At 41.8% G+C, this 14,581-nt stretch overlaps 1 protein-coding gene across 5 annotated transcripts in view; it reads right to left on the reverse strand.

Moving 5' to 3' along the window:
• NRG1 (neuregulin 1) overlaps positions 1 to 14,581 on the reverse strand; it is a 179,582-nt gene that overhangs the window by 102,163 nt on the left and 62,838 nt on the right. The window lies entirely within an intron of this gene.

A 14,581-nucleotide genomic window follows, 5' to 3' on the forward strand; every position in this document is an offset into this window, starting at 1 on the left:
TTATCCAATTAGGAGGAATAAAGGCCATCAAATCAAAGGGAGGGAGCGGACAGGAGTTGCGCACCCACCCGCTCCCTCTCTCCAGGCAAAGCGTGGCCAGAGGCGGCGGCCATCGATGGCAAAGTCCTCCGGCAAGGACCGGGTGTCGGTGGGAGCTCTTTGGGTTGGACTGGGCTCGCTCAGCTTGATATTCGATCTCTCCCAGGGGGAAAACCTCTTTCCAGAAGCAGTTTCTCCCTGCCTGACACCTAGAGACAGCTTTTCTTTTCAAGCTTCTGAATAAGTTTTATTTCCTAAGAATAAGGCTGGAATGCATCTAAGATCAAGCAGAGGGAATAAAAAACCCCAAACCATTCCCACCTCGGACAATTTTTCATTCAAGTTACTGCAAGGAGGTTTGTTTTACTTTTTCTTTTAATTACATTTTCCAGCCTCTTTACCAAACCCCTTCTACAAACCTCCAAAAACCAGACTTCACATTTAAGTCAATTCCCGAATGTACTCTTCAAGAGCTCACATGTTGCTAGCATATATCCTCACCCCACCTTAGACTAAAAAGAAAAAAAATTATTTATTATTATTTATTAAAGGTTTACACTTAGTTTTTAAATTTGACTGTCATTTCTTACCTTTACTAATACCTAGCACTCTCATTTCCACCTGTGCAGTATAATACAGGGGTAAATCAACAGTCCAGTTAACATAATGAAAGTAATATTAAAATCAGATCTATTCCCAGTATCTTTTGTCTCTCACAGAAAAGTACACCTGCGTAACAATAAAGTTGCATAACAATAAAGATGTGTATGAAAGGCAAGGGGCTTATAACACAATTTCCAGTTCCTTGAATTTAACAGAAACATTTGCATTGAAGGTTTGCTGGTGAGAATCCCCCTTTCGCCTTAGTATAAATGCCTGCATGCTTATGCAGGATGCATAAGGAAACAAAGAATCAGGTGCTACAAATTGCTTTGAGCTAAATTTCGTTGGTATCTTTGTCAGGCACATGAAAGGTAAATTCCTTTGTAGTTACATATTTTTGGTAGTGTCAAAAGAGACATCTGGCTCTATCCATGTTCTCTCCCTGCCTCCAACTCCACTCCCACCTCAGCCTCCCCCTTCCATGGGAACATTAGTAACATTTGCATGAAAAAGATTTATCAAAATCTCAATGAATCCCATAGTGTTTTTACAGACTGTCATGTCAAGAACTAATTGATGGATGTCTGATCACAAAGCTTCCTGTGAGGCTGTAGCAGCCAACTGAAGTAATCACAATGCTACCACAATCAAGTGCTTGGAGCATTTACCTTAAAGCACAGCCAGTGATAACACTCTCTGAAAGAATGTAAAAAGATAAATCATCTTACAATCTACCCTACATTACCACTGAAGTGTCTGGTCCTTAGGTTAATGATGTGATCAGTAACCTCAGACAGAACAAACAGCTTGCTCTGCATATTTACATACATGGCTTCTCTGATTACAAAGCACATGTTCTCTTTAGCTGGTAATATCCTGCATCAGTGCAGGCTCTCTTGAGTATCTCAAAACCTATTTCAAACAGCAGTAACAGCACAACCACTGTAGAAAGTGTAACTGCACAGCAGCATTGCTGTGACAGCTGTGGTGGTCTGTGGCTACGAGTAAGCACGATTTCTAGAGAAAGGAAGTACCTTTTATTTGATTAACTGATAAATCTGGGAAAACCAGACATACTTTTGCACACACAAGTTGGTCCTCAGGTGTGAAGCTACAGCATCACTCTTCAAAGTGGAGTGCAAGTTGAGAATCAGCTGGGAATATTCTATTCATTGCACAGATGAGATACTACAGCAACTAGGTGATTTGGAATATTTTTAAAATGTCTTTCCTTGTTTATCTATGTCTAATTTTTCAACCTTACTATTTCCAGTAAGAGACTTCCCCCTGTTGACACTTCTCTGAGCTCCTGTTTAATCCACTGCCCCATCCACACCTTTCCTATGCTGGTCTGCCTGGCAAGCCGCCTGCATTCAACCTCCAGTAATCTTTGTGACTCTCCATGCTATCTATACTGAACTGCTCTTCTTTAAAGTATGTTCCTGCTTTGCTCACATCTTCCTGGAGCTGTGAGGAACAGAAGTGCACGGGGAAATCTTGCACTTCCCTTGTAAGGGTTGCCACGAAGTTAAACTGAACACGCACAACTGGACAGAGGGATGCTGTGCTACCTGCACGGGGACGCATTCAGGGATTCCTGTGCATGTGGGGGCATCGCCCCCCTTCTCATCCTGCTGCCGCAGGAGCCGCAAGCTCGCACAGACTGGGAAAGGGCTCTGCCAAAGGGCTGCTGTCCCAGCCCGGCTGGCTAAACTGAGGCTGGACAGCATCCATCCCTGCCTTTTTCTCCTCCACCGGCAGGCCCAGGCCGCCCGCAGCAGCTCCTCCCGGCAGGCAGGCAGGCAGGCAGGCAGGCAGAGCCGCACATCCCCCGCCGGCTCCGCGGCCGCAGCGTGCCCGTGGTCCCTGGCTCCCGGCCAGGCTGCAGTGCCCTCCTCCGCTGCGGGTCCCTTCCCCCGCCGCACCTCCAGCCCTGGCGCGCAGGCTGCCTGCCTCAGCATCACGCAGCCGGCTCTGCCCAGACCTCCTCTCCCTCCTCCCCCGCCGCAGGGAAGCCTGCAGAGCTGCTTCAGCCCCCCGGCTCTGCAGGGGCTAGGGTGCTTGCGGCGAGGAGAGCGGGGCGACACTCGGCACGCTGCCCGCCGCTTCGGGGTGCCTGGCGGCTCCCGCTATTCCCCGCCAAGGAGAGAGAGAGGAGGTGCTGAATCATCGGCCAGGCAGCTTCCCTGGCCCCGCTCCACAGGTGGCTAAAGCCAGAGCCAGGACACAGCCTGCCTGTCATGCTGCGATCCTATACCGCACGGGCCGGTTCCTCCCGCGGCCTTTTGGAATGAAAACCCAAAAATGTAACGCCGTGCTCTTTTACCGCGTCGGGGTGGGTACGGGAGCCAACACCACTTTCCGAGTCAGCTCTCGAGGCTGCAGTAAAAGCTGATTGATGATGGTCTCTGACTTAGGGTCTGAAGACACGGCTGTAAACTGAGGGTACAGTTTGCTGACTTTGGGGGTCCTTTCTGCTCCACTTGCCCCCAAAGCAATGCAGAAATGCTTTATCCTGCAGCTGCAGGTTTGAGCTTTTTACATTTCTGTAGTGACATGCTAGCAGTGGCATGCTGTGCCCTGGCTGAAGGAGATGAGTGGCCGGGAAGAGCCGGCAATTGGCTCATTGGAAGGGAGACCCTGGAAGAAATCAAGTGGCAGCATGACCTTGAAGGTAACAAAGTTTTACTGGGGTACCCGACTGGTGGTGAATACAGAAGGACAAAGAAGGAAATTCCTTGCTTGTTTGCAGTAAGGTTAGCTTAGTGTGCAAAGATTTATTTCTGATTCCCATGTAGCTTGGGTCTCTTTGGATTAGAGGAAAATGCAGTTTGAGTCTACACTAATGAAGGTAATCTATGACTGAGATTTGGACTCCTGCCAAATGACAGGTTGAAACTAAGAGCCTTAAAAAACTGTAATTTTATTTTGTGGAGTGTTTTTGCAAGCTATCAAGTGTTTTTTTTTTTTTTTTTTTTTTTCCACTCCCAAAAGGCTCAAGGAAATAACAAAAAACCAAAACCAGCATTATCCTCCAGCCTGCAATGAGAAGGAACATGTTCTATCCGTCCACCAGATTTATGGGTGCTAAAAGGAGGTGGACTTCATACCAAACTGCAGAGGACCATTTCCTCTGGCCAGCCACAAAGATGCGAACAGATATGTGATTATGACCAAAATCATCCTGCAAACTAGAGCACAAGTGCCATTTACTCAGCTGACCCATCAGTCATACCATAAGAAGACCCAAACCTGCTGAAAATTTTGGAAAATTGGCTTGGTGAGTCATTCTTACAGAAGCCATTTGATTCAAATATCTGTCTCTTTTAAATAAAATCTCAATAGCCCACAAAAAGATTCCCTAAGAATTATCTACTTTCTTGCAACGGCTGGGACGTTAGGAAATTAAAATATCTCTTCACAAGTGGTTATTCATGGCACTGCTGGATGACAGCTTAAGAAAGAATAATCACAGGACCTTACATCAATGCAGGACAAGTGACCCACACCCCCTCCCCCAGACCACTGCTTTTCTTTAAGAATATGCCCATTCTTCAGTAAGAAGCAACCAGCAACATGCAGAACCAACTGCTCCATCATGTGTTTGACTGCACCCCTTTTTTCTACCATACATTGAGAAATTAAAAGCATAGTAACCAAGAATCTAAGAAGAAAAAAGTGCATGTTCATTAAGAAGAGATTGATGAGGAAGATAAAAGGATCGCTTTTTATTGATTGCACTTTCTTCAAATTAAATAAGTGCACTATATAAAGATGGAAGAGTGACCCAAAGCAAGTGATCAGGTCCAATGAGCGACATCACTGCCAGCACAGTGTGGGAAGAGTGGGCCATCACACGTGGTACAAAATGATCAATTTATTCATCCTTTCAGTGTTTCACCAATCTCCCTTCCTAATCCATCTCTCTTGGACTGATGCCAGCACTCTTTGAGTCCTTCCAAAAGCCCTTACTAGGAACCTCATCTCTCAGCTCAAACGGCACAAGGAGAAAGCTTTATTTTCTTCTATACTGGTCTTGTCACTGGAACTCCAAATGTTAAAATGGGACAGGCTGTCACTTGCACACAGACATCCTATTTTTCACTTGATGTAAAGCATACACGATGCAGATGATTGTGCTGTTTTGCATGCCTCTGCCCATTCCCACTACCTTTTTCCCTTTATTTGTTTTAAGCCCTCTGCGCACTTGCAGCCATATGTGACTGAGGAGAAGAAACATCAAGGCTCTAAAAAAAGGCAAGAAAATACGAGCAATAAAAATAGGCACATATTCAGCCATAGACATGAGGGTAAATATGCCAATGTCAGCAGAATCATTCGTGTGCTTAATTTGGTTGGTGTAAAGGGCTGCTGTGGGAAGATCCCCTGCCCTCACACAACACAGAAGATGAGGACATGAAGAAGCTGTATTCTAACCCTCTCTGTGCCCTCAAGCCAAACCAACTATAGTGGGTGCTAGTGTGTCAGAAGCAGGTCCTCACACTAATACATTTCTTGGAAATGTCTGAAGCACAGTATATGAATGGCAATGCTTCTGAAAACATTTGGGAGAGCTCATGTTGCCTGTGTGGAAGTATTTTCTGTACTGACATCACATGTGCACATCTACACCAAGCATTTACACTAGGAATGTATTTTCTGTAAGTCCAAGAGCTGTGGCTTGCAGAAAGACGGATTTGAAAAAAAAACCAACAATCAACAATGGCTGTTTTAAGAAATGTTCTATACTTTAAATAGCTACAGCCAGTAATTGAAACTGAAAACTGCCACAAAATGGGCTGTTATTTCAGGGGAGCCAAAAAGGTGTTCTGAGTCTTTTCATCTTCAAGTGAAATGTAAGACACTGAGTTTCTTTCATCTTATTTTAAAGCAGAACTAGTGGCACTACACAAGACACAGAAATAGGACATCAAACCATGAATGTCAGGGTTTTTCATCAATGACACTGACTCATTTCCCCAGCCTCTGCTAAGTCACAGAACTGGGATGGGCCCCTCCACTGTTCAGGCTAATGATAATTAGCTCTACCACGTGGTAAAGGAACATTTTAGAGATGGAAAGACATGCAATGCACTCAGCTAGGCTCTTTTGTCTGAGAGCAGAAGCAGACGGACAAAGTCCATCTGCAGTTCAGATGGTATTCCTATTTGTTTGTTTGGGGGGTTGGTTTTTTTCCCAGGTCTGGCATTCCCTTCACTCTGTCACTGGAGCCTTCAGCAAACCTACTGGGGCTGCTGTGATTATTTATTTTCACAGTGTGGCAATGAGCTGGGGCAGCACTGCAGTCAGAGGGCTCAGGCTTGGTCATTCAATCCTGCCTACCTTAGTGCTCAAACACATCTGCACTCCTACATCTGAACCACTTAATTCAGACAGAAAAAACTCCTCATGTGTATTCATAGGACAGTGGCAAGACTGCTACTTTGCACAGGCTCAGATAAGCAGGATTTTGTGTTGTCAGCCTTTGTATTCACAGTGCTCCTACTGCTGGCAGAGTCACTGGACAATGATAATTCGTGTCAAGGTCTTGAAAACCCTGAATCAAAGGATTATCCCTCCATTGACACCCGGTTAATAAAATACTTACACATGCACGGAGTTAAACAAGTGGTGAAATGTCTTCCTGATTAGAGATGGGCCACATCATGTATCTAAGTGCCTTTTTGAATCAGAGCCTAATTCAGGAACTGAGAAGGCATTTTGGAGCATAATGCAGTGGTTTAATGATAAGCAGTTTGGGCAGCAATATCATCCTTTTCCCTGTCTCTCCTTTCTTTCTGCTCCTTCTGTTCTGTCACTTGCACTAATGCAGTAACACTGTTCAGTGCTAATTCCCATACTGGCCCTGTAAATATATGTCTAGGCTGGAAGAAAGAGAATAGAACCATGCTCCCGAGGCCTGAAGTCCCATGACCCTGTCTTCTCAGAAAAGACTTGGTGAAACCATGACCCAAAGCCCTTGCTCAGTCTAGGTTTAATTTGGGCAGAGACTCATAGGAGATCCCAGTAGGATACCCACTAGTCTGAAAAATCTTGACTCTGGTTACTGCACCTTTTGGTTTGTTTGTTTGCTTTTTTTTTTTGTATAAATAGAATTATTTTTGTACCTGCATGTATTCTCAACTGCTGCTGTTTAAACCTTAAGGCATCATACTTTACCTCAATTTTTAATACTCTAACCACATGTGGAGTTTTTTGTAGACTGACTCTTTACTGTATTCAATAGTTTGGTTATTAGAAAGGCAAAAAGAAAGAAGTCAAAAGGAATGGAGCCAGCATGAAGGAATTTCTGTATCATTAAATAAACATGTATTAATGATAGGGCATTGACATATTTATGGCTTGGACTTCTAAAGTTCATCTCACAGATGTACTTTCAGATGTACACAGATGTAATTTCAGAATCTGCAAATTTCAGAATTTTGCTTGCAGAAAATACTATGATTTCACCTCAAGAGCTGGTTTGATTAGCAGCTTTCTACAAATACCTCTAAATAATGACGTTAATCCATCTTATCCTAAATTGAGATATTTATTCAATTACACTTGCTAGTTCATCTCTGGTCATGTCTATATGTTGCCTCATTATGCTCAAGTTAGCAGAATTGAGGTAGTCACTATTTGAAACAGATAAGCAACACAATATTTTTAAGTACAAAAATTCAACAATAAAAACAGCAACAGCTCTCATCATGCCTCAGAATCCTAGTACCTAATACCATTTAATATTTAATGTTCAATATTCTTTCTCAGTGCATGCCAAAGGCCATAGAAGGCATGAATCACTCCTTTGGCATTGGCTGGAAAACTGTCAGTTCCCAGTAAATTAAGAAGAATTGAAATAAGTATGACAAAGGAGATTTTATGTCTAGTAAAGAGTTTTGAGTAGTCTAATCAAATATGCTTTTATTACATAGCTCTGTTTTAAATGCAAAGCCTAGCCTGTCACATCTTTCTTGCTTCTGCACCCAGGCTCCTTTTTTGTGCTCTGCATGGTCTAGCAGAAAAGCAAAACTCTCATCTTCCAGAAATCAATTGAATTAAGGTAGTTAACTTTTCTCACATACAGGACTTCACTGTTTGTGGATCAGGCTGACTCTTGTCAAGAGCAAGAGAGGAAAATGGCAAAGAAGAAACTCTTAAAGAAATGTATCTGCTGTACTTTCATTTCCCTAACACAGTTTAAAGCTACAGAGGAGACTCTGTGCTGCTCCAGACATCCAGCAGACCCTTACACCAGGGTAAAGCAGGTTTATTATAACTTGTTTGTATTTAACATGTGGGCATACAACAGCTCAGGGCAATATGGGCTACTGGATGATACAAGTCCTGTAATGCAGGTTTGGAAACATCCCCTTCTGCAAGACATTGAACAACCTAGAAATGAAAACCCAGAGGCAGAGCTGATACATACATATCAGAATGAGTTTATAGTTATAATTTCGTTTGAAGGATCATTATTCCTGCAGTATTTCCTGCATTCACAGTGCAGGTCATGTCCACTGGGGGTGCATTATGTGTGCCTGTGCTTCGCCACAGAGGCTGCAGAGTGGCAGTGAGACTACAAAAAAAACATGGAGAGGTCAGCTAGTCTTTTTCCTTCTTCTTGAGAGTGTCTAAGGAATAAATGCATTTACTCTGAATGATTATTTGAAAAGGTGGTAAAGAGAGGCAGGGCTGAGGTCACCCTGTATTCTGTGTTCCCAGCCAAGCTCATTAAAATTAGCATCCAGAAAGTCAAATAAAATAGAGCTGTCCTCATGTACACCATTGTAGTTATGCCATGCCTGTGGTGGAAATGGTGGCTGTGAAGGTGGAGAAAGCAAGCCTACAGGGCTCCAAGAAAAAGGAAAAGGAAAAGGAAAAGAAAAAGAAAAAGAGAGAAAGAGAAAGAGAAAGAGAAAGAGAAAGAGAAAGAGAAAGAGAAAGAGAAAGAGAAAGAGAGAAAAAGAAAAAGAAAAAGAAAAAGAAAAAGAAAAAGAAAAAGAAAAAGAAAAAGAAAAAGAAAAAGAAAAAGAAAAAGAAAAGAAAAAGAAGAAGAAGAAGAAGAAGAAAAAGAAAAAGAAAAAGAGAAAAAGAAAAACAAAAAGGTACTTCATGTCTTTGACCTGTATGCATGTAGATGAGATTTATAGTGTCCCTAAATCCCTGTCTGATCAGGGCCCAAGTTTGAAGCCAGACCTTATAAAACTCTACCATTCCTTTAGCAATTTGCTTCTGCAAAGATGGGGTCAAATATCTTGCCAGTGTGAGCAAGACTTCAGCCTACTTAGCCACAGCAATAGTGAAGATCTAATACATACTTTCACTTGAGAGATGATTTGCTCTTGCTTAAACTCTGCATACTGCTTAACTGTTGCTTAACTCCAATTAAATTAAAAGCTGCCAAAGGGCAAAAAAACCTCTCAGTGTTTCTAATTTCACACTAAATCCTTTGTCCTTCCTTCAGGGTTTTCAACAAAGGAATGACATTTTAACAACTTTGCACACACTGGAGGAGAAAACAAGGATGTGACCAAAATAGATTCCATTCTAAAGGCACCAGCTCCACCGGGCAAAGCCCAAACTCCCAAGGATGGACAGGGCTGACACCCATTCATGGATATAACATTTCTACTAATTCCAGAAGCCTTCAGCTGAGCTAAGGAAGGAAAAGGCACGGGTGTCTTGAATTTTGAACTCCTTTTGCTCTGAAGAGTAGAGATCGTGCTCCTGCTTCACTGATCAATTTGAAATGATTCTCTGGAGGCCTTGTTAATAACACTTGAAAAATACATGAAATTCGGTATATTGCATTCCTTTCCTTCGTCAGGCATCAGTTCACAGTTTCATCAGGAAAGCAGCCCCGCGCAGCTGCAGAGAGCTCGCTCTTTGAGACTGCCTTGAAGAATACAATATGACTAAAATTTAACCAAGTGAACTGAAAAAAATTACAATGTTTTGGCCTCCATTGCTGAGTATGTGCTAGTAACACGACACAGTGCAGGTGTGAGCAGACAATACACTTCCCTTTCTAAACTAGCCTGCTTAAGAAGTGCTAGAATTATCCCAACAGTGACTATTAGGGTTAGACATGGGCTAATTAAAAACCTATGCAGCTGGGGTCTCATCAGCATTAATAATTACTTCTATCTGTTTCCACCACTTTCTACTCTCCATGTCCATCTATTTTTTCCTCTGACAAAAAAAAAAAAGAGTAATCTCTGTGCATGTATGTAATTACAGGAAGTGTAATGCATTATTAATGTGGCTGCAGCAGACAGAAAGTTCAGGTTTAGTGCTTACCAGTGTAGAGGTAAGTTGTAGCTACTGGCAACAGTCAGCTCGCCCTTGCATTAGGTAATGAGAGAGTTTCCAAGAGTACCAAATGAAGTGGCTAAATAATACCAGCTGTTTGGAAAAGTACAGTAGCTGGAAGGAATGATGTGTCCACTGAGATGGACAACTAGGGACAACCTGTAAGAATTATTCCAGGAACAATTAACTTGAGACAATAAGGTTGTGCATTTTCTTTGATCCATGAATGTGATTACATTCACAAGCAATTACACAAGCTGGAAGTCTCCAGAGGCTGGGCAGAGCGGAAACAGGTACAGATAGTACCATGAGACGAAGCACCCCAAATAAGGACCTTTACCAAGCCTTTTTCCTACCAAAACAACAGTGTTCACAGTGAGCTGGAAAAAGTATGCACATATGTCCTGTGATTTGAAGGAATATCAGACAGGTCACGCCAGAAGTGCTCATTTCCTGGCACACCAAACAATGACCTATGATTACAGACATGTATCTGTCAAAATGATATCTGTACATTAATGCGGAAGAAATGCTTTTCATATTTCATTTTCTGTTACTCTGTACAACATATTATGCTGCACAGAACATGGATACAGAGCCAGAATTCCTGAAATGAAGGCTTAGAAATGCAGAAAGTAATGGAGAAACATACTGCATTACTTGAGCAAGCAATAAAGTTACAGATTAGATACACAGATTAAAGTCACAGACACTAATTCAGACCTGCTTCCCCAGCAGGATGACTTTGTGCAGTTTCAACCTGAGCCACCAATTATTTTTTCCTCTCCTCAAGGGGTTCCCTTTTTTCTGTACAAAATTTGTTATTGCTTGATAAAAAAGTGCCTAAAATGTAAAAATGGTAAAAAGCAGCAAGGAGCTACCCTAACGCTGAAGGCTCAGAAGCTTCTCGCACTGACTGCTGATGTATCTCACAGATTCCAGGGATCTGCCAAAAAAACTCAAGCAGACTCCCTTCCCAATAGGTCAGAGGGGAGGACCCTGGTCTGCATCCAGAACCAAAGGACTAGAATGAAATTTGGCACACACACAATGTTAATAACAAACAATGTTTGTTATCCCAGATCACTTGCATGTCACTGAACAAGTGCTGCAAAGGATTGTCACGACACCTACCATTTGGGTTGAGGTCCCTCACTTCACCCTGCTGTCCACCAGAGCCTCCCTAGTAGCTTCTTGCCAAATGTTTATTCTTTCCACAATGGGAACAGTTGGGCACAATGGAGATTAGGGTAAAAAACACTACAGTCCTGGCTTTGTAGATGACTTTCTCTGATTTGAGTGGCAACAGTTAACTATAACCTTTTCAGCTACCCGCAGCCATTGACTATTTCTGTACTGAAGACAGGCTTTTTAATACCACTGTGGGGAACTGTGCTCAGATGACAGAAAAATCCTTTGGTAATTATTTGGGCTAATCCTATTAGGAAAGAAGGGCTTTCAATTGCTAAAGCAACAAAAAAACCTTTCAGAGAAGGCGCCCACCACTTCAAATTAAATCAACATGCCCCTCCAGTCCAGGATAGCCTTATTATTATTGTACATAAGAAAAATTGTGTTAACTGAAATGGAAAGATATTTAACATTTTAAGAAGTTTATTTATTTTTTTAAAATTCATTTGAAATGCATACAAATTCAAAAGACACCACACTACTTTCCTGCATATATTTTATTTGCACTTTTCTACTGAAATACACAGTTCTACTTGTGTATTTTCCAAGTAAGAGTAAGACTTTTACAGAACAGCATAATTTTATAAGGATTTTGCTTAGGCTCCGAATTTATGCTACAAGAGAGGATACAATTTATGTTCCCAAAATTTGCTGTTATTTTAATGGTGTGGTAGCATGACAGAGGCAGAGTTAACTCTTTCATGTGCTCATCAGAAATTCAGCTAGAGTGTTTAAAATGACAGTAACTTGATTTATTGAGCAATAAGAGGAATTATTTTTCTATGGCCACCAGCCAAACAAGCAATCTTTTAATAAGGCATGTGCAGTCACTGCATTTCCTTTATGAGGGAGGAAAAAAAAAGAAGCCAGTTTAAAAAAAAAATTGTATTCAGGTGCTTAAAATGGACCTAACTTGGTATACAGGCACATCCAACCATGTGGCCTTGGGCATTCTCATTTGCCTTCTCACATCTGCATCTGTACATATCTCTCCTCCATTCCTTACCCTAGAGGGTTCTGGATGAACCAGGATGCTGCTCAGATCCTTTTGCCACAACAAACTTCACCCAAGTTGCTAAAAGAAGATTTTTATTTTTTTTTTTCCAAATAACCTGATGTGGCTACCCTTTTCTCTCCCTTGGGTGTTTTCTTTCTCTCTTGAGATCACACTTTTAACACTGGCACTACAGAGTGTTTTAGGAAGAACTTCCAAGTTCCTCTCGCTGAAGGAAGTCTCCAACTTTGCAGGAAATAATAATAAATTTTTTCCCTCAGTGAGATGAATGTCACTGAAGCTTTTCTTGAAGATCATGAACAGAGAAGAGACATGGTGAACACTCTCACAGAAAAATAGTAGGAGCATTTAGACTATCATGATTTAATGTTTTTTTTTTTTTTTCCTCTTTCTCCTTATAACTTTGAGGAAGTGCTGAGGATCTAGGAGATGAACAGACATGGAGACAACTTTCCATACTCCATTTTAGTAATCTACAGCATGCTGGCTGTCTGCCTGGCTTCCCACTCAGCACATGATCATGGAACAACCTTCAGTGATTGTCAGAACTAATCCTTGTAGGAAACAACTTTAGTTTTGAGGCACCTAAAGTCTATCTGGGAATTCACTAGGGTTTCTGCACATGCATTTCAGAATTCATGGGTTAGTCCCTCAGGAGCTAACTGTTGGTCTGGGATTCCCAGCCTGTAACACACATTCATACAAGTCCTAAGGCATGTGCTTAAGGCTGCTTAGGAAATTTTTCTCTGACCAGTGTCTTATTAACATCCAATTGCTAGACTGTCTTTTTTGAGCAGAAGAATGTGTCCTTGTGACTGTTGTGCTTGTGATACATTTTTGCATTTGCAGATGTACAACCTTCCTCAAATTAGAAAAAATATAAGCAGGATTGCGTATCTGTTAAAGACTCTGGGAAAGAAAGACTGTTTGATGCCTGACCAGCAGCACCACTTGAGTTTACCCTAAACATGAGTGTGAAAACACAGGAGAAAGAGGCAGATGCTTTGTGGGACCTCTCTCAATTTATTTAGCAAATATACAAGCAACTGCAAGGCTTTTTTAGAGCTTTTCACATCATGAAAACAGCAAAATATTTTTGTAAGTGGAGGGAAATATTTTCATAAGTGGTGAGAGAATGTGAGTATATTAAAAGCTACGGTCATCTCAGAAATACAGTGCTGCTGTCAGTAATTAATGTATGAGTTATAAAACTCAAGTAACTAATTTTGAGCCTGTCTTCTTTTGTAGAGCTGTCTTTCTAGCTGATATCAAACACACCATTTAGGGAATCGATCCCTTTCCCCTTCCCCACAAGCATTCCTATTTAAGCATCTACATTTTCACCTAGCAACATTATGCATTGTGTCTGAAATTGACATGATCATGGAAATTCCCAAAGGAATCTAGAGCACGGCTCATGTTGCTCTTGCTGCACAGGAAATGCAACCATTCTTACTCATCCTTCCTCTATAATGAAGAGTCAGATTCATTGTCTTGCTGTGCTGAGGAGGAAATTGCTGCATAATCTCCTTTCACAGCTAGACAATCCCCTCTTTCCAAAGCAGGCTAAGCATGCAAATTCTCCAGACATATTTGATGAATTTCTAATCACAGTGGGTGAAACGACAGGGCAAAGGCGAGTGTCAGTGACAGAAGCCTTGTGCTAACTCCCTGCTGAAGACATTGTTTTCCTTGTATATTCACCCACATATTAATTGTGGGTGATACATATTAATTGCATCTGCTCTGGGACAAATAAAGCATGATCAGGTCAAACTGTAGCCAGCCTTAAGATGAGTTAGAAGTCTTGAAAAGACTGACACACGGATATTTCTCAGCACTTCATAAGGACTGCAAAATGAGACCCCCAAGGTCTCCCAGTTTATGATCTTGTATCACCAGGGTAGTGAAGAGAGTGCCTTCCGTCAGGATGTTCCCCTCCATCTCTTGTACTAAGAGAAGAACCTTTGTGGACTGTAAGGAGCAGGCCAAATTATGCCTCTACAGCCTATCAGATGATTTTACAGCCCTCTGCAATTAGATTTTCCTGTATGGGGAATAGACACATTTCTTTTTTCCAAGTGGGAATAGAAAAGAAAAAATATCTGCCATCAAGAAACACCTATTGGCTTAGGCCTCATTCAAGCAGCGTTCTTAGAGTTTAATTTCTCGAGAAATTATTTGATAGTTGCCTGGAAAATAAAAACATTCCTGCACTAACAAAACTAAATGTTTCTTATGCAAAGGCTAGTAAACCTCATGTCAGTAGTTAAGCACAAGAGGGCAAGGATGACATTTTCCAGGTAAGGAAACAAGTCCATGGTTTTCCATGAGGACTGTTTTTGCACCTTTCTCTCCCTTTTTGGCCTTGCCCACAGACAGTGGAGGGTACTAAGTAAAGTACTGACATATACA

Source organism: Lichenostomus cassidix, chromosome Z (genome assembly GCF_008360975.1).
Source record: "Lichenostomus cassidix isolate B80296 chromosome Z, HeHo_3.0, whole genome shotgun sequence".
NCBI lineage: Eukaryota > Metazoa > Chordata > Aves > Passeriformes > Meliphagidae > Lichenostomus > Lichenostomus cassidix.